The sequence below is a fragment of the Bos grunniens genome, chromosome 4 (genome assembly GCF_055505025.1).
Source record: "Bos grunniens cultivar Pamir isolate PY7600 chromosome 4, Bosgru_T2T1.0, whole genome shotgun sequence".
NCBI lineage: Eukaryota > Metazoa > Chordata > Mammalia > Artiodactyla > Bovidae > Bos > Bos grunniens.
This window is the reverse complement of record NC_141168.1, coordinates 46152516-46173674: the sequence shown is the minus strand read 5'-3', so window position 1 is coordinate 46173674 and position 21159 is coordinate 46152516. Positions and strand designations below refer to the sequence as shown.

The 21159-nt window shown below is 41.2% G+C and overlaps 1 long non-coding RNA gene across 16 annotated transcripts in view; it reads right to left on the bottom strand.

The window, feature by feature from the left end:
• Positions 1–15313, bottom strand: part of LOC147374048 (uncharacterized) — a 364526-nt gene extending 349213 nt beyond the window's left edge. For 14 of the 16 annotated variants that reach the window (XR_015162378.1, XR_015162372.1, XR_015162377.1 and 11 more), the window contains exon 1: positions 15049–15264. This is a non-coding gene — a long non-coding RNA (uncharacterized LOC147374048). Of the gene's footprint in view, positions 1–15048 lie in introns of all 16 variants that reach the window. The other 2 variants (XR_015162370.1, XR_015162371.1) reach the window with 2 other exon arrangements.
• Positions 15314–21159: the final 5846 nt, after the last annotated feature.

Sequence of the window (21159 nt, the reverse complement as noted above, 5' to 3'; positions counted from 1 at the left end):
ATGAAAAGACAAGCTACAAAGTGGGATAAAATATTGACATCTACAAAACACATCTCATAAAGGACTAGTATCTATAATACACAGAATACTTATAACTCAACTATAAAAAGCAAATAGATTTACCTAAGAGTAATATGGGAGCTTGCTTATGGAAAGTAGAGCTTTTTAGAAAAATGAATCATTTCAGGTCTGGGGCAAGAAATGAACAGATGTTATCTTGCTGTACCTGAAAACAAGTATGCTAAGAAAGACTTCTGAAGACATGTCAAAGGACTCAGGAATACCCTGAACAGCTCCCATAGGCCAAAGGTGGAACAACTTTAGCATCATTAATAAAACCAACCACAACTGAACAAACTATATCTAATATATAAAATTCCTTGAAATCAAACCATGGTCTAAAAATTATACTGATCACCTTTAGACACCGTCACTGGTATCATCAGAGCACCATCCCATCACTGTGAAAATTTACAAAAGGAAAGTTTATGCATTTACTCTTCCTTGCCTTTATGAAATGTATTTTAAAGGAATGGAATAACAACAAATAAAGGAAAGGTTATAGAAGTGTCACAGCTAGTAAGTGCAAAAGACATGGGGTGGTGGTGGTTTAGTTGATAAGCCGGGTACAATTTTTGCGAAGCCTTGGACTATAACCCGCCAGGTTCCTCTGTCCACATTTCCCAGGCAAGAATACCTGAGTGGGTAGCCATTTCCTTCTCCAGAGGATCTTCCCAATCCAGGGATCAAACCCTGGTCCCCTGCATTGCAGGCAAATTCTTTATCGATTAAGTGACCAGAGAAGCCCAGAAGACATAATAGAATTAGACAATCAACATTTTGCCACTCCTAAGAAAATAGTTATGTTTAAACTAATTACTTATCTATTCATGATACCTACTGACATATTTATGAGTATAAAATATATTTGGGATTTGCTTTATAATACTCTACAAAAATAGCAGGTTTAGGATATATGATGGCTCATTGTACGAGCATCTCTACTTTTGAATGTGTTTGAAATTTTCCAAGTTAAAATTTTTTTAAAAAGAATCATGTAACTATTTCTTCATTTGACAAACTGAACACATACACTTTGCAGACCAAAATAAGTATAACAATCTTTCTCCCAAGAAGCTCACAATCTAGTATTGAGAGAAACAGGGGGGGAAATTGCAATGAAGTATGATATTTGCACAAGTAAGCACATTGCAGTCACAGTGAGGGCACAGCGCAAGGGGAAGAACATACCCCAGGAGGCATGAGTGAAGAGTTCACAGAGGAAGTGATAACAGATCTGTCTTTAAGAATTTATAGCAGTTCACTCAGGTGACATGAGGGAAAATCATTCAGAGTGACAGTAATAAGTTCTATTTGTATACATATCACTTCCTGTTTCAAGCACTGTTTTAGGCAGTTCAGACTTTCAAATCATTACATCCTCAAACCTATGAGATGTCTATTGTTCTTAGCACAAATCCTCACTTTGTAGATAAAGCAATTATAGCAGTTAAGTAATCTGACCATGACTGCCTAAGTGTAAATGACAGCACTGTGCATCCAACCCAAATAGTTTGCTCTCAAACACTATGGATTCACTTCAGTAGACGAAGTAATGTGTAACAGAAGCAAAGAGGCATCACCTACAACAGGACATAAGGAAGCCCTGCTACTGCTAAGTTGCTTCAGTCGTGTCTGACTCTGTGCGACCCCATAGATGGCAGCCCACCAGGCTCCCCCCGTCCCTGGGGTTCTCCAGGCAAGAACACTGGAGTGGGTTGCTATTTCCTTTTCCAATGCATGAAAGTGAAAAGTCAAAGTGAAGTCGCTCAGTCGTGTCCGACTCTTAGCGACCCCATAGACTGCAGCCTACCAGGCTCCTCCGTCCATGGGAGTTTCCAGGCAAGAGTACTGGAGTGGGTCGCCATTGCCTTCTCAGTAAGGAAGCCCTATGTTATTATAATACATGGTCTGAGGTGGAAAGTCAGAAAGACGTGTCAGGAAATGAGGGAAGATGGATGGGTAGTCAAAAGGCAAACCATGAAGGCTTCACATACCAGGAAATGGAGTTCATACCACTTTCAGGAAAGAAGATACAAACCAACAAAGGGTTTTAAACAATGGAGTGATACGTATTGCTTTATACAGTACAAAAATAACTTAGGAAGCGGTAAGCAGAGTAGACGGGAGGGGAATCAATAAAAGGAGGCAGAGAATTCAGTTAAGAAGCAAGTGTTTTGGTCCAAGAAACAGATTGTAGGGGCCAGAGCTATGGCACTGCTGATAGATACAAATGAAAGAGAATGGATTCAAAAGAGATTCAAGAGGAAGAAGCCATAGAATTTAGAAAATGATTCCATGTGGGCAGCATGGGAATGGTAGAGAGGGAGTTAAGAAGTTTCCCAGGTTGCTGACTTGTGGGGGACGGAGGAGGGATGCCAACAGTGACTGGGAAAGCCAGGGGAGGCTGAATTTTAGAATTAAGAAAATGTCTTCACATTTTATCAGGTGAGCCTATGAGCACGGTCCTATAATAATGACCCTGAATCTCAGAAGACAAACGTGTATTTGAGAGACTTCAATACAATGGCAGCATTTAAAGCCACAGAGACAAATGAGATTCACTCAAGAATGCCCGGGCTGCCCAGGTGGTGCAAGTGGGAAAGAACCCGCCTGCCAATGCAGGAGACATAAGAAACACAGGTTCAACCCTTTGGTCGGGAAGATCTCCTGGAGGAGGGCATGGCAACCCACTTGCCTGGAGAATCCCACGGACAGAGGAGCCTGCCAACCTACAATAGGGTCACAAACAGTTTTCAGACACAACTGAAGCAACTTAGCACATGCATAGACCTCATTTTTTAGTTTTTGGTTCATAGCAAATTTGAGAGGAATGTACAGAGATTTTTCACATGCCTCCTGTTCCCCGGCAGGCATGACCTCAGCCACAATCAACATCCCCCACACCACAGTGGTGAGCTTGTTACAACTGATGAACCTATATTGACACATCATTACAATTTAATTTTATGGTCTTGTTCCATTTATTATGCTGAATAATATAGTTTTCTTTTTAGAGTAGTAATATAAAGTTTTGTCTCAAAATAAGTGAAAAAACATGCCAGTTCAAAAAGAACTATTAAATAATCAATAATACAGGTGGTATACTAACATGCCGGAAGTCCTTGAAATAACTGAAGTTTTTGTTTTGTTTTGTTTTTGTTTCTCTGTGCAGGATTCTTGCATGCTAAGTCATTCAGTCGTGTCTGACTGTATGCGAATCCATGGACTGTAGCCCACCACACTCCTCTCTCCATGGGGTTCTCCAGGCAAGAATACTGGAATGGGTTGCCAGGCCCTCCTTCAGGGAATCTTCCCAACCCAGGGATCAAACCTGTATTTCTTATGTCTCCTGCCTTCCCACTAGCACCAGCTGGGAAATTTGCTAATTAAATACAATTTTAAATGGTTATATTTAATCCAATTAAATGTTTCACTATTAACCCATGAAGCTTCAGCACGTGCTTCAGCTCCTGAGAGCTGTTCTTTGCGGAAATACTTTTTCAACAAGACTGTAAAGAAAAGTCTACTCCATGGACTGCAGCCTGCCAGATTCTTCTGTCTGTGGAATTCTCCAGGCAAAATACTGAAGTGGGTATCCATTCCCTTCTCCGAAGGATTTTCCCCATCCACAGATCGAACCTGGGTCTCCTACACTGCAGGCATATTCTTTACCTTTCTGAGCCACCAGGGAAGCCCTAAAGGAATTGACTGAAGCTAAGTTGCTTAGAGTTGCTACTGCCTATCAAGTGATTGGGCTTCCCAGGTAGCTCGAACAGTAAAGAATCTGCCCTTAATGCAGGAGACCTGGGTTCAATCCCATCCCCTGGAGAAGGCCATGGCAACCCACTCCAGTATTCCTGCCTGAAGAATTCCATGGACAGAGGAGCCTAGCGGACTACATCCCACTGAGTCACAAAGAGTCAGGCACAACTGAGCAACTAACACACACACATCGAGTGATTGATTAATTTGAGCCTGGAACTAGCATTCTCTCTCCTCCAACATTTTGTCCTCTCTTCCCTGTCCCCAACCCCAAGCCTACAATCCTCCTGCTGTGCCTAATGCTCTATACTAAAGGAATACATCACAAGTGTGGCATCAGATCCCTTACCTGTGAGGGCTGTTCACAATTGACCATACTATCCCGATCAGCAGAATGTCTTCTGCCATAAAGGGCTACATGCTCTCACCAGCTCCTACTCGTCACAACCCAGAAGCAAGGCAGGGGGCATAAAATGTGACAGCATGATGAAAAATCATGGGGGAGATAATAAAAAATACAGAAGCCTTAACTTACTGTGAATCCACACTGCTCTGCTTACTTTGAAATAAAAACTGAGTGTCTTAGATCATTATGCAGAGTCTGCTATGAGTATGCACTTGCATGAAAAATGTTCTCTTCCTTTGCTATTTCAAAAGGTGATTGATCATCTTCTACCTCATCAGTTCTGCACACCTGACATCTTCCAATATGGAGTCAAAAATGAGTCTTACTTAAAATGTATGGTCAACAAGTTATACTGTCCCTCCAAAAAAAAAAAAAAAACCTAAAAGGACATCATTTGCATTGTTTCTCACTAATCTTTGACAAACTTATACTTTCTACTCTTCTTTACTGCCAAATTCATTAGACTGTATGTATTACCTACATTAAAGATCCTAAATACACACAATTTGCTTTCAAATGTGTTCATGTAACTAGTTTAGAAGAGAATTGCAGTAGAATCTGAGGGGAGTTATAACTTCCTAGACTCAGTTTTCATTCTAAATAGCCTTTAGTATTTTTAAGTCTCACTCCCACTGAAAACATTCTGAAGTTAATGATATAAAATAGATGATAAACATATGTGAGTAGAGCAAGGAGAATTCTGCAGAACATTATATCTTCAAAACGTCCAAACTTCAATTTAAAACTTAAACACAAATTTAGACAACTATTTTCATAAAGACATCAGCATTGTGCATAATCAACAAGGAATAAGAATTTTTGTTCGAGCAAACTGTAATAAAGGACCAGAGTAGAGGGAACATTTGCATTGAAATGAAATGCTATGCTCATTCCAGTACAGAGCAGAATCTCTTAAAAAAAAAAAAAAAGCTGTAGAACACATAATGGCATTTTTGTAATCTAGAGTAAGTGAAGGCTAGCCAGCACAAAGTTAGTTAATTTCTAAGTAATGAAACAATTATTATAAGAATATGGGAATATCCTTAACAACTCAAAGCACACTGGAGATGGGGTGGGGTGTGACAGAGAGAGGAGAGGGATGGGGAGAGGGATGGGGAGAGGGATGGGGAGAGGGATGGGGAGAGGGATGGGGAGAGGGATGGGGAGAGGGATGGGGAGAGGGATGGGGAGAGGGACAGCTACAGGCTGTGATTATGTGATTTGGCCCTGGGTGTATTCCTCCACTGTCCTCCCCTCACCACTGCCTTTTCCACAGTTGATTGTAGGCTTAGGGGGAAAGGTTTTTACTGTCTTCTCCCTAGACTGTGAGCTCCTGAGGAATAGAGACCCTATCATCTTTATGTCCAGCCTAATACCTAGCATGAATAAGATGCTGAATTCATGTTTGCAGCATGATCATCATAACCTTTTACTTAATGGAGGAAAATACTTACCTCTAACATTAAAACAAAAATACTGTCAATGTTCTGATAAATCATTTCTGGGCTGCAACAGAGAAACGTCCCTGAAATGAACAGAGGAGGCAGCATTTACTGCTGTTTTTTCCTAAGCAGCTCCCTTAGCTTGGGCTCTAGAAGCAGATTCTGAGACGGAGATATGTGTGCAGATAGTTGAGGAGAGTCCTAAGGGTAAAACTGCACTGGAGTAAGGACAGCAGGGGGAAGGGCTGAACTGCAGGACAGTTGTCACAAAAATCTCAGGTGACCTCTGACAGAACTCTGGAGTAAGAGTGGTCCTTTAGGGAGGTCCAGGATTTGAGACAAAGGACCTACTTGTGTGTGCACCCTGCCTAGCCCAGTCCTTAAAGATGGGTGTCTCAGGGAGATGATGGGGATAACGTGATCTTGGTAAAAGCAGTCCCCTTTGCTGAGGGTGACCCCTACTGGAAAGGGCCCAGTTGTGAGCCATGGGCAGCCAACAGTTCTGCCAACAAGCAGAATGACTCTGAAGAGGGGTCCAGGTGATGCCCCACAGCACCCACAACTGTGAAGTTCACTCACACAGAAGCTCAGAGTGTATGGGAATCATACACAGACCTGAGAGCCTAGCAATGATCCTTCTGATAGGGGCTAGATGTATATGAAGGCACCAAGAGGGTCTTACACTATGTCTTCAGGTAGGTCCCTTGACAGTGGCTGTCAACCTGTCACAATCTGTCACTTCAGCCACAATTACTGCAGACAGGGAAAACTGCGCTCCCACTGAACTATGGTAAATCACAACTGGTAGCAGTCTTTTAGTCCAAATCATGAGATTTCTTATTATTCGCACAGCTTAGAGAGGATTGGTCCACTTAGAATGAGGAAGCCCAGCAGGAATGATTAAAAAGCATCCATTCAGAAAGCATTCCCGGACTCATCACCATCTGGTCAGATCTGATTATCATACAGTCAAGGAAACTCCTGCTGGAGACACCACAGGGAATGTTCTTCTGAGGCTGCCATTTAGAATTAGTAACAGCAGTGGGGAATGAGTGTGATGGACAGCGGGGACCTTGTGCCAGGTACCTTTGCATCTGATCCACTCTAGTCACTCTCCTTCCATCAAGTCCAGAGAGGCAAAAAAACACATGATGATATTTTAAAGTCCCTCAATGATATAAGGAGCAGAAGATACACACTCAAAAAGGAAGAGGATGAAAAAAAAAAATGCTTGAAGGCAAAGCAGCATGCCCTCTTCATCCCACACTGGTCAACAACCTCCTCTCTCCAACCAGGAACACCAAGGCCATTTTTCAAACCTCCCAGATGCTTCACTGCATGCAAGACTTCCTCACCAATTTTTCAAATTAAGTACAGCCCTGAAATTTGGCTGCTCGCTCAATCTGCTTTGAAAGAGTGTCAGCAGTTTTGATATCTGCCACATTTTATTCGCTGTGGGTTCAGCATCCCCACAGAACAAAGCTACAAATAAAAGCTAAAAGAGAATTAGGAAGGAGAAAGCATGCTTTGCTGGGGTGCTAGCTCCACTGAACTCACAATGGGGGGACATAAAACCTGCTGTGATGAGACTTTTAAGTGAGAGAAAAGAAATATCAACAAATCTCACCAAGAAATCCCAACTGCAGCTCAGAAAAGCTTTCGAAAACTCAGCATTTGATTCTGGTAAGAAGTGGATGTCAATTACATTTCCGTTAATGAGACTGAGCATTAAGAGTGCTGAGTAAATCAAAGAGCCTTCCTGGCCTCTTCCAACCTTTGGAGATTTTATCCAAGACATTTAGCAAACTGCAAACAAGATGACACATGAAATAGGCTAATTTGACAGTTGGCAGGCATTGTTTAGCTAAAGTCTAGGAGATGAGAACAGATTGGCCATTTCTTGTCATCTCCTTCTTGCAAAACTTGCTTGTGATCAAAAGACTTCAGGTATAACCACCGCACCCTGGCTGCCCTATAGCTGTCCTCAGCAAAGCTCTGTGTTCAGAGCTTATAAATCAAATCCTCTTTAACTGATATGTAATTTAACCCGTTTCCTTCATTATGTTAGCATGTTTGATTTTTATACAAAACAAAAACAAGGTATTTAATCAGGTACACAAAACTATTCTAAATGCACTTTTACTTTTTCATAAATACTGATTTATAACAATCCTAAAGTGAAAGTGAAGTCGCTCAGCGATTTCCGACTCTGCGACCCCAGGTACTGTAGCCTACCAGGCTCCTCCATCCATGGGCTTCTCCAGGGAAGAGTACTGGAGTGGGCTGCCATTTCCTTCACCATGGGATCTTGCCAACCCAGGGATCAAACCTGGGTCTCCCGCATTGTGGGCAGACGCTTTACCATCTGAGCCACCAGGGAAGCTCATAAGTGAAAGTCACTCAGTTGTGTCCTACTCTTTGCGACCCCATGGACTATACAGTCCTTGGGATTCTCTAGGCCATAATACTAGAGTGGGTAGCCTTTCCCTTCTCCAGGGGATCTTCCCAACCCAGGGATCGAACCCAGGTCTCCCATATTGCTGGCAAATCCTTTACCAGCTGAACCACAGGGAAAGCCCATAGCAATCCTAAGCATTTTTTAAATCTTAAAGAATCCAAAAAAAACTTCAGGTGAACTGTATTTCAGGATCAGCTTGTCTTTTTTACCACCTTTGCATCCAGGCAGAGAAGGCAATGGCACCCCACTCCAGTACTCTTGCCTGGAAAATCCCATGGATGGAGGAGCCTGGTAGGCTGCAGTCCACGGGGTCGCTAAGAGTCGGACACGACTGAGTGTCTTCACTTTCACTTTTCACTTTCATGCATTGGAGAAGGAAATGGCAACCCACTCCAGTGTTCTTGCCTGGAGAATCCCAGGGACAGGGGATCCTGGTGGGCTGCTGTCTATAAGGTTGCACAGAGTTGGACACGACTGAAGCGACTTAGCAGCAGCATCCAGGAGTCCATTATCAGAACATAGCATAGGACTCTGTCCCTTAAGTACATCCACACCATTGGCCCTGATGATTGCAGGGCCAACACAGAGACCAAGTACATCTGGAGTGTGACAGTTATGATTTAAACCCAAGGTTCTCAACCAGGGATAACTTTCATCCCATGGAACACTTGACAACATCTGGAGATAAGTGTTGTCACATCTGGGGGAGGGGGTGTGTTAATGGCCCTACTGGGCAGAGAAGCTGCCAAACATTTTACCACACAGTAGATGGTTCCCCCAACACTCAAAGAATCAATCAGGCCAAGGCTGAAAAATGATGTAGACCTTGCTCTGATCAAGAACATATAAAAAGAAGTACCATGGAAGAAAATACGACAAAACAGCTCAGTTCAGTCGCTCAGTCGTGTCCAACTCTTCGCGACCCCATGAATCGCAGCACACCAGGCCTCCCTGTTGTGCAAAATATACATACACAGGGAAACAGAGCTTTGCTTCACTTGAAATCCGCTGAGCAGATCTGTGTTAGGATTTTGCACTGGACATCAGAGTCTGCATAATTCTACAGTGCAGAAATACAGGGAATTAAAGATGCCTCTGATCACTGCCCAGGGATCCTTTCAAGAACCATTAAATTGCTTTATAGGAACCCTGAATCCTCATCTCCAGTTTAGTAACTGGTTTGTGTTTGCTGCCTTGCCTTGTTTTATAGATAAGCTATAAACAGAAGGGCAAAGATGACTTTTCACCTTTCAACCATGTGCCTACATGACTAGGGAAGGGGGATACTAACTAGTCTCTAATCCAAGACTGGTAAGATGAATAAACCTCAATCTTTCTTTCTTTTGGGAGCTCCTTCTTTATTATTTCAAACATCTTTAATCTAAACCCATGTTACTCATCTATTCTTAGCTATTTCCTCCAGATATCTTTCACCTCCACAAATTCAAAACATCCCATACTCAATCTGTTTGCTGAGAACTCCTCTGTGTGCTGTCTTACTCAACAATATCTTTTCCTCCAAACCTGTGTGTCAATCAGATTAGTCATTTACACCTTTTCCTCCACTTAGTTATCAGGTTCTGCATATTTTCATTTTAAATAACCTATCCCACTCCATTCAGAATTTTCATATTCTATCTCAAGGACTTCCAGAGTCTTTTTTGCTGGTGTTCCCACTGACTCAAGGCATTCTCTTTCCTTCCTACATCATCTTAACTGCATCTTTTATATGACTCATTTTCATTAAAACTCACTGATTTTCATTTATTTGTGCTCGTACTTAAGGTTTAAGGAGGTATGTCAATATAACAGATTGACTAAGTTTCCCCATAAATTCATGTCCATCTCAAAACTCAGAATGTGACCTGTTAGGAAATAGGGTTTTTGTAGATCCCTAGTTAAGATGAGATCATAATGGACCAGGGTGGGCCCTAAATCCAATGACTTTTGTCCTTATAAGAATACCAGATGACACACACTCGAAAAACAGGGAAAGCAGTGTGAAGATAGTACCAAGCATTAGAATCACATATCTACAAGCCAAAGAATTCAAAGGATTGCCAGCAACTACCAGAAGCTAGGAGGGAGGCATGAGATGGTTTCTCCCTCAGAGCCTCAAGAAGGAACCAACTTCTGCTGACATCTTGATCTTGGCCCTCTTGCCTGTGAGAGAATAATTCCTGTTGTTCTAAGTCTGTTTGTGGTAATTTGTTAACAGCAGTGCTAGGAAACTCATACAGGCAGCCATGAGAATGTAGCTCACAGCTCTCCAACTATAGGTGGTGAGACCAATGACCCGGGGTCATTGTCCAAAGACCTCAGCTGCAACGTTCTATTAACCACAGCAGTATACACCCTGAACATGTTTCCATAGACTGCTTCAAAACCACGAAAGTGCAGCAGATCAATTTGGGGAGACATAGACACTTGACATGCAATTTTGACTTAAAGACACTTCCATAACCTTGACATATTAAACTGACTACAGCCCTTAGACTCTGACACCAAACCTTTTTCCCCTCTTTCCTTCTCTTGGGATAAGCCTGTATCATAGTCTGATGACCCATTAACCTTCCCCAGCTCCATTCCCAATTTTTCTCTTAAGAGTTTTCCTAATAAAATCAGCACACATTTAATTGTATATTGGTGCCTACTCATTGGAGAACCCAGAATAACCCAAAAGCAGGTTACAAAATTTGACTCCAAGATAGATTTCTTTGCCTGGGTTTCTGGAGATGGATTCCAATTGGACAAGAATAGAGGTTGTTGTTGTTTAGTCACCAAGTCATGTCCAACTCTTTTGCGACCCCATGGACAGTAGCCCACCAGACTCCTCTGTCCATGGGATTTTCCAGATAAGAATACTGGAGTGGGTTGCCATTTCCTTCTCCATGGGATCTTCCTAACCTGGGGATCTCCTGCATTGGCAGGCAGATTCTTTATCACTGAGCAAGATTAGAGGTGAAAAAGATCAACAGGAAGCTAATGAAGCAGCTAAAGGGGACACACTTCTAGTTTTAAGTACCCTAATGGCGGCAGTGGATAAAATGGTCGGATTCCAGACACATTTTGGCAGCAAAATCTATGGAATTTGGTGATGCACTCATAGGAAGAGCACGGGGGAAATTGGCGTCAAGGTTGGATCCTTCATTTCCAACAAGAGAAAATGCAAAGATTAGCAGAATTTGCTGAGATACAGAAAACTGGAAGAAGAATAAATCCAAAACTACAAAATCAAAAATTCAGTTTCAGTTAAGAGGAAAGTTATTTGTTGGTGATGGACAGGGAGGCCTGGCGTGCTGCGATTCATGGGGTCACAAAGAGCTGGACACGACTGAGCGACTGAACTGAACTGAAACAGAGATGTCCGGAGAGGGTAATGGCACCCCACTCCAGTACTCTTGCCTGGAAAATCCCATGGACGGAGGAGCCTGGTAGGCTGCAGTCCATGGGGTCGTAAAGAGTCAGTACAACTGAGTGACTTTCATGCATTGGAGAAGGAAATGGCAACCCACTCCAGTGTTCTTGCCTGGAGAATCCCAGGGACGGGGGGGCCTGGTGGGCTGCCCCGTCTATAGGGTCGCACAGAGTTGGATACGACTGAAGTGACTTAGCAGTAGCAGCAAAAAGAAATGTCACAGGTTAGATATAAAAATGTGAAGCTCACAAGACTTCTATATGAATTTGGGAGGTATGAAAATATAGTGTTGAAACCTGAGCAAGTAGTCAGAATCACCTGGCGGTGGGGGGGGACTGCAAAGTGAGCAGCAAAACGGTAGTCATGAAACCTTCCAAAATATAAAGGTTCAAGAATAGAAGGAGAAAGTGTGATCATGGTGTTCAAAGCTAAGAGAAGAGAGCATCTTGAGGATGAGTGGAAGTTCAACTGGTTAAAAGCAGCCAGGAATACAAGGAACATGACTTAAAATTGTCTCCTGGCTTTAAAAACAGGAGCATTGGTCATCTATTATTTTGGTGAAGGAATAGGAAGGGACATAAAATAGGGGTGGTCTGAGGACAGAATGAGAAGTCAGGTTGATGACTGAGTTGGGAAATGATTTTGCCCCAAACACACAACACTAACAGGAAAGAAAGTATTTTATAAGAAATAGATATTTGGCAAAACTAATACAATTATGTAAAGTTTAAAAATAAAATAAAATTAGATACAAAAAAATAAATAAATAAAAGGTGAAAGTATTAAAAAAAAAAAAAAAGAAATAGAGTCAAGAGATTTCCATCTAGTTTGGCATTTTTGAATTTATACTTTAAGCACTTACTCAACCCTGCCTTGATAGTTTCAAATAATTATAACCATGACAAAAATGGATAGAATATTGCATAAACTAGGGGGCCAACAAAAATAATAATGAAAACTAAAACAATGCATTTATTGGCTCAAGAATCAAAAGGACAGAAGTAGAGCAGATACATTTGCAGCCTCTATTACGTTATACCCCAAGTTCTGAGCTCTCAGCACTGAGACTTCCTACAAGAAGGCAGTGCAACTATATAGTTGGCATTCATTGGAGTAACTATATCCATTTCTGAAATACGCCCATAATACTAAGTAAACAGCCTCTATCTCAAGCCCCAAAAAGGGCTTGTGGTAAGCATCAAATTATATACAAAAATGGCTTCCCCAGTGGCTCAGCAGTAAAGAATCCACCTGCAATGAAGAAGATGCAGTTTCGATCCTTGGATCAATTGGGAAGATCCCCTGGAGAATGAAATGGCAACTCATTCTAGTATTCTTGCCTGGGAAATCCCATGGACAGAGAAGCCTGGCGAGCTACAGTCCATGAGCTCACAAAAGAACAGGACACAACTTAGCAACTAACAACAAATGGAAAAATAATGTTAAAAATGAAAATTCTTAAGTCATCATATCATCTCTTTGAACTTCTTTCTCACTTTACCACATTCTTTCATTCTTCCTAGTAAAACCCAACTCTCCATTTTCCTTCCAAAAGCACGGGTGTAGCCTCTCCTACTTTATTTATTTACATTATTTATGGTGTTTAGTATAGTGGGGATGCTTGCCCATTCTCTCAAACTTAACTACCACTTTATTTGGAAACTCACAGCCCCCTTTTAAGAGAAAAGAGATCATTAGACATGTTTAGACATCAAAAATAAAGACTATCACTCTATTTTAGCCTGAAGTAGTAATATTCAGGTTAAAACTCAATGAAAGCTCTAAAAACTTAGTATGATATTCAAATTGCTAACACTCAATAGTTAATTACCCCTTAGAGATAATGGACTAGAAGTATCAACTATATCTGAGATATTCCTATGCATATTTTATTAATAAAAAATTCTCTTAAAAATTATTGTATATTTTTACCTGAAACTAAAACATTAGCAATCAACTATACTCCAATAAAAATTTAAAACTGCACCCTACTCCATCAGGTGTCACTGAAGATAGAGGCAATGGAAATGAAGTGGAATGAATGGCCTCTAGCATTTCCTACTTCCTATGTTAAGTGCTAGATATACACAGGATTATTATGAAATATAAATTTTCTCTCGTTAAAAAATACTGTGCATTTTAAATCTGTGTAAAATCTATAAGCATATGCCTCAAAGTCATAATTAATAAGGAAGTTCATGTGGTCAGAGACTAGAATGAAAGTACGTGTTAAGTAATTCTGAGAATTTTCCCCAAATGAAACCTGAGCAAAGATGTGTCAAACTAACATCACTGTGAACTCTACTTCAACTCCCTAATTAACCAACTATCCTTAGAAGGTTTGGAGAGCCATACAGAGCCACTGGTAACCTTGACCCACAAAAACAAAAAGGGCACTGAATATTTTTGTTTCCAAAACTGAAGTATTTATAGACACACTGCATATTGCAGAATACTCCAGCTACTTGAAGAAAGAGCATGCATACCAAAGGGGGGGGGGGATATAAAACAGAATGCATTTCAATGTAAATAACTCTGCCTTAATATCAATACCAAGGACCATGCAGCTTTCTCGCCAGGGTTTAAGATATCAATGGGGGCCATCTATATCTAGCAGAATAATAAATCTTCCAAATATTCAAAAGGTACTTGTCCTGTTTTAAGCATACATAATGGAGGGAAAGGATTTTCCTCCTGGACCTCCAGGTGCAGCTGGGCCACCAGCAGGTGACAGTAATGAGCGTGTGACCCCACCACGCGCCCACCACACTCTGCTCTCTGCACACCAGCCAGGCATTTGTCAGGGTGTCAGTTATTTACAGTGGTCTCCAAAGGCTTTGGAAAACTAGTGCATTCCCTTAAAAATAAAAGGAAATCTTGGAACAAGTATTACATGAAATAGGGCCGAAGTGAAGGTATATTCAAAGTATTAAAGTTGCCTTAATTGGCAAGCATGCACACGCACACATTCTTGCTAACAGCAAGTGAAATACTAGATTCTAATTATTCATTTCTCTATTTCTTTCTTGTCACTTTAGACTCTAAGGACACGAATAGCAATGTTTAAATGTAACCATGGAAAATAAATAATGGCTTATGGGCTCATCATTTGAACACATCTTCACTGAATGATAAGACTGTCCAGAAATGCTTAATTAGATAATTACTTTGTACTGACTCCATCTTCTAAAGATGGTGGAGAATTTTAAAAATTTCAAAAGATGTAGCAACTTTAACTTTTTACTGAAACTCAATTGTAAGCTATACGGTGAGGTTCCCATTCTATTCAAGCAAACAGAAGGACAGAAGGAAACCAAATATCTATATGAAGCAATGATCCCATGGTCAGAATGCTTTCCACCATAAGTAACAAAATACTTGATCATCTGAAGCTTAAATGATAAAGTCATGTAACAAGAAGCTTGAAGTCACAATTCTAGGACTGTTTCAATAGCACAAAGACACCAAGCCCCTGGGTCCAAGAGACTGATTTGCTTACCCTTCTCCTTACAGCCTCAAGGTGCTGGCCTCCATCTTCAAGCAGGATATCCCACTGAGAGATGAGGTATGAGTACACAGTCTTCCCAGGGCAGCAGAGGGGCAGGGAATGCATTTCAGGCACCAGTGTCCAAAGGAAGAGGAAAGAAGGGGGGAAGCACCACGCCCTCGTGCAGCCACCTCTCTCATCAAGGAGAAAAGCATTTTCCTTAAATACTACCCCAGCAGATGACCCTGTTATTTCTCATTGGTTAGAAGTAAATCATATGCTCACCCTGCGACCAATCACTGGCAAAGAACGTGAGATTATCACGTTGGGTCGGACAAACCAGCTTCACCTGACACTGGTTCACTGAGGCCTGAACAGAATCAGGGCATTGTTAACAAAGGAAAAAGGAGAATGCTTTCAGACAAGGAAAAGTGTCTGCCACGACTATACTTTTATACCGGAGGTCAAAACGTTTGGCTCAATTGGATGTTTCAAGGAAAGTAATTGCTCTTTTTTTCCCAAAGTAATGCAGAATTTCAACTTTACAATTGTAAGCAGCAGCCTCCTCGATGACCTCCCTGCTGGCACAATAAAGCACTTGGAAATAGATGTTTGTGTGCTTTCCAAGGTGGCTAGACCCCCAGTCAAGCGAAACTCCACAGATTCAAGTCAGTACTCTGAGCTTCCCCAGAGGGCATATGCAATCACTGCAGAGTCTAGAACACAGAGTTACAGGGGAAATACAGCTCAACAGAACAAATGCATATTAGCAGCTTCTACTTCCAAGCAGTTTGCCAGCTTAGGTGCAACCCGTCACTATATTCTGATCAAGAGGTATCAGACGTGAAGCTGACTGCAGCAAAATTGGCAACTTAAATGCCACTTTTTCCCCAAAATGGAATTGGCCAGTTTAGATTATATCGAAGGACTAATAAACATCATCTCCTAGAGCTCTAAACTGAACTGAAAATAACTCAGCTTGAGATTGAAACCACTTTACTCTACCCTTTGTTACTCTGATTCTTTCTTATTTCAACTTGACCTGAATGTTCTGCCAGAAGCCCTATTATGAGAACACAGTGGTATGACAGCCAGTAGGTCCTGCAGTTGTTAATTTTGAATTCTTTTTTTCTCTTTTTCTGATTTTATTTTTTATTTTTATTACACACTACAAAATACAATGCATGCTACACAATATGCTGCATAATCTAATTTTGAATTCTATGTTCAGCTCTGATCTTTCTGGACTGTGAACTAATTCACTCACAGATGTTGAATGAGAGCCAACCACTTCAGGTGCCTACAATATGAGATAAGTGAAAGAGTTCTTTACAGCCTATCAGGGACACAGATGTAAACAGTTACAAGGTGATGTGTAAAGAGATTCTGGAAAGATGGAGCATAACACACAGTGCTGTGTACTCAGGATGGACTTTCGCAGCAGACCGAAGGGGGTTGCAGCATTACCCAAACTGGAATCCTATATACCTCCCCCCATACTCTACTAAGGAGTTGAAAGTATTTTTCCTCACTTTCATTTTTATAGTAAAGCAAAACCCCTATCGGCTTCCCAGGTGGCGCTAGTGGTAAAGAACCCACCTGTGATGCAGGAAACATACTGTTTTTATCTCTGGGTCAGGAAGATCCCCTGGAGAAGGAAATGACAAGCTGCTCCAGTATTCTTGCCTGGAGAATTCCATAGACAGAGGAGCCTGGCAGGCTACAGTCCATATTGTCACAAAGAGTCAGACACGACTGAAGCAACTTAGCATGCAAAACCCCTCTGAATATCTCTCCTCTGTTAGCTGGCACAATGTTAGGCTCTGTCAACCAAGAGGGTTAGAGAGACATTGGAAGAAACAGCACAGAAACGGGCTTCTTTTTCCAGTTCTAGGGTGACCTTTTCCCTTTCTCTGATATGGCAGCAGGCCCGAAGGGAGCTCACTCTCCAGCCAGTTTCTCTGACACCTCAGAGAGCAGCTTTCTGAAGATTGCTTCATCCTTCATCGCCAGAGAGAACGTCTCCACTATCTAGTGATCTACAGCCACACCTTTCCCGTGATGTCTGCATATCTTGTGTGGGAAGCAATGGCTTCCGTCCCTTGTTCCTTCTTTGACTTTGCTCCCTGGGCTCTACAGTTGTAGCAAGTCCTGTATTCCCTTTTCTACTCATTTTAGCTATTAAACACTATTATAAGTCAAATTTTATATCAAATATACCTGTTAATGGAATGACATCTTTAAAGTGCTGAAGGAGAAAAGAAACTCAGCACTGAATCATATCTGTGTGAATATATTGGGTTGGCTGAAAAGTTCGTTCAGGTTTTTCCACAGGATGTTACGGCTGCTGCTGCTGCTATTGAGTTGCTAAGTCATGTCTGACTCTGTGACCCCATGGACTGTAGCCGGCCAGGCTCCTCTGTCCATGGGATTTTCCAGGCAGGAATACTGGAGTGGGTTGCCATTTCCTACTCCGGGGGATCTTCCCGACCCAGGGATTGAACCCATATCTCTCAAGTCTCTTGAATTGACAAGTAGATCCTTCACCACTGAGCCACCTGGGAAGCCAGACGTTACAAAAAAGGAACCTTTTGACCAATCCAATATCTTACAAAATGAAGGAGAAACACTTCTCAAATAAATGTAAGCAAAGTCTGTTACTAGCAGACCTACACTATAAGAAAGATTAATTTCTTCAGGTAAAAGTAACAATGCCAGAAAGAAACTTTGATCTACACAATAAATAAAAAGCACTAAAACTGGCATGTGTGTGCATATCAGTCGCTCAGTCATGTCCATTTGCGACCCCATGGACTGTAGATCGACAGGCTCCTCTGCCTATGGAATTCTCCAACCAAGAATGCTGGAGGGGGTTGCCATTCTGTTCTCCAGGAGATCTTCCCAAACCATGGTTTGAACCCCAGTCTCCCACATTGCTGCTGCTGCTGCTGCTGCTAAGTCGCTTCAGTCGTGTCCGACTCTGTGCGACCCCATAGACGGCAGCCCACCAGGCCCCGCCGTCCCTGGGATGTTCCAGGCAAGAACACTGGAGTGGGTTGCCATTTCCTCCTCCAATGCATGAAAGTGAAAAGTGAAAGTAAAATCGCTCAGTCGTGTCCGAATCTTAGCGACCCCGTGGACTGCAGCCTACCAGGCTCCTCCATCCATGGGATTTTCCAGGCAAGAGTACTGGAGTGGGGTGCCATTGCCTTCTCCGCTCCCACATTGCAGGCAGATCTTTATCATCTGAGCTGCCAGGGAGGTCCATAAAATCGGTATAAACAAAGTTTATCTAAAAATGAAGTTTCACATGTTTCCAAAGTCTAATGATTGTCTAAAGCAAAATGATAGACATGTCTTGTGGAATCCCAGCATAGACAATAAAAGTATGCGTGTGTGCTCAGTCGCTAAGTTGTGTCTGACTCTTTGCAACCCCATGGACTGTAGCTCGCCAGGCTCTTCTACCCATGGGATTTCCCAGGCAAAAATACTGGAGCAGTATGCCATTTCCTTTTCCAGGGGATCTTCCCAAATCAGGGATAGAAGCTATGTCTCCTGCACTGCAGGGGATTCTTTCCCACTGAGCCACTTGGGAAGCTGAAGCATGAAAGATGGAAGGGAGGATTAGTGATACATTACTGGAGGATCTTTGCATTACATGTAAAGTTGTGTGATATTATTAAAATCACAAGTATTATCTATGACAGACTGTAGATCAAGAGAAATGAAAACCTGTGTTCACACTGAAGCTTGCACAAATACTTTATGTGGCTTTATTCATAATCATCAAAACACAGAAGCAACCCAAACATTCCTCAACTGTAGAATGAGTAAACAAACTGACAAATCCATACCACAGGATACTATTCAACAATAAAAAGGAACAAATTCCTTATTGCTGCTGCTGCTACTGCTAAGTCACTTCAGTCGTGTCTGATTCCGTGCGACCCCATAGACGGCAGCCCACAGGCTTCCCCGTCCCTGGGATTCTCCAGGCAAGAACACTGGAGTGTTCCTTCTCCAATGCATGAAAGTGAAAAGTGAAAGTGAAGTCACTCAGTCATGTCCAACTCTAGGGACCCTATGGACTGGAGCCTACCAGGCTCCTCCGTCCATGGGATTTTCCAGGCGAGAGTACTGGAGTGGGGTGCTATTGCCTTCTCCGAAATTCCTTACTACTCAGCCATAAAAAAAGAACGAAATAATGCCATTTGCAGCAATGTGGATGATCTAGAGATTATCATACTAAATGAAGTAAGTCAGACAAAGACAAATATTATATGATATGGCTTAAATGTGGAATCAAAAGTATCATACCAGTGAACTTATTTACAAAACAGAAAAAGACACACAGACATAGAAAACAAACTTCTGCTTGTCAAAAGGGAAATGGGGATGGGGGAGGGGTAAATTAAGAATTTGAGATTAGCAGAGACACACTACTATATATAAAAGGGATAAACAAGACCCTACCTATGAAGCAACCCATGTATTAAAGTGGATGAAGTAAACACTAGGACTATCTTTCAGCACATGTATACTTGATTTATCTGCAAGAAGATAATACACATGATTTTCCAGTGCTTCCTTTTGAGAAAAAAGAAAGAAAGAGCAGGATGTATGTGTGCAAAACAGAGAGAATTCAGGTATAAAATGGTTGTTATAAAAGTAAGTTGATCTATCATAACAGAAACGGATTCATATACTGTTAGTATTGAAATGGGAAGAAAATGGAATAAGATTTTAATTTTCCTCTCATCTCAGAGCTTGAAAAGATGAACAGGAAGCAAGAATCTGCCCAGAAAAGCAATCATGTTTTCACAATCTGTGTAAGCCCAGAGAGGATAAAGTCCAACATCTGCAATTTGGGAAATTAAGTTTATCATTTTAGTAAAATATATTTTAGCACATGAGGAGACACCTTTTTTTAATGCTTTCTGCAATGCATGGCCTTATCCTCTAAAGCCTTCATTTTCCCCAGAATGACCTCACAGCCAGCTGAAAGGACAAGATGGGCTGCCTGACTGATTATACCCTGGGAATATTTCTGGAACTTCTTGATGGCAGCTACTGAAAAGAGGATACAGGAGATAAAGTAATGGAGGCTGGCCTGACTTAAACCTCATGTAATCCCTAGCATCTCCTAAATCACAAGGTAAGATTAGTCACTGACAAAAATTCTTGAACAGTAGGCAGCTGTCTGAAAGCCTGCATTTTTCTTTTGAGTGGACTGTCAAATTTAGAGAATTTATGACCTGACCTATCAAAGATATTACTTTCAAGTCCTTGACCAATTTAATAAACATTACAGACAACTATTATTATGGGGTTTTTTTATACTTTTATTGTTTTTTATATGAATTCCATCCAGCCAGGTTCTCACAGTAAATGGTTGAATGCTACATCAAATGAGCATTGCATCTAATCAGGCCAAAGCTCAAGAAATGCTTTTTCTGACATTTGAAGGACTTCCATTCTGAATGTGCAAAGCAGACATTTTTCTTTCCTATATGCATGGCAAAAATAATACATTCCCTGACCTCTTAAAAACTGTCTCAAACTTTACCTTTTAGAAAAATAATAAATCTTTTATCTTTTCTTTGTAGTCCAAGGTAAAATGTTACATAAAGCTCCATGCAATAGAATGTAATTTTTTTAATTTCTCATATGATTAAGTATGATTCACAATGATATACAGAGGCTATTGAAGTTTTGTGCAAATAAACTATATAAAGTTTTGTGCAAATAAATCATAATAAGCTTATCTGATATAACTCTGATCACCATTAGGATCCCTACATTATAACATTTATTTAACAACTTCCACATAGCCCAATTGTTTTATTACAATATAATGTGAATATAGCAGTTTTGAGTCAAAAGTAGATTCTGCTGTGATGAAGCTACCTGAGATTCTCTCTCCAGTACCCAAATAAGCCTATTTTTTTTATATTTCTTCCTAGTTGAAAGATACAGAGGAGGGAAGTATTACAATCTATTACATTTTAAAGCATGTAATGTAACATGTTAAATCTATAGTGGATGAAAGCATAAAGAAATTCTCTTCATCTCTTTTTATAATGTGTGGTCCATGGCCTAGCAAAAATACTACGCTCCAGGCAC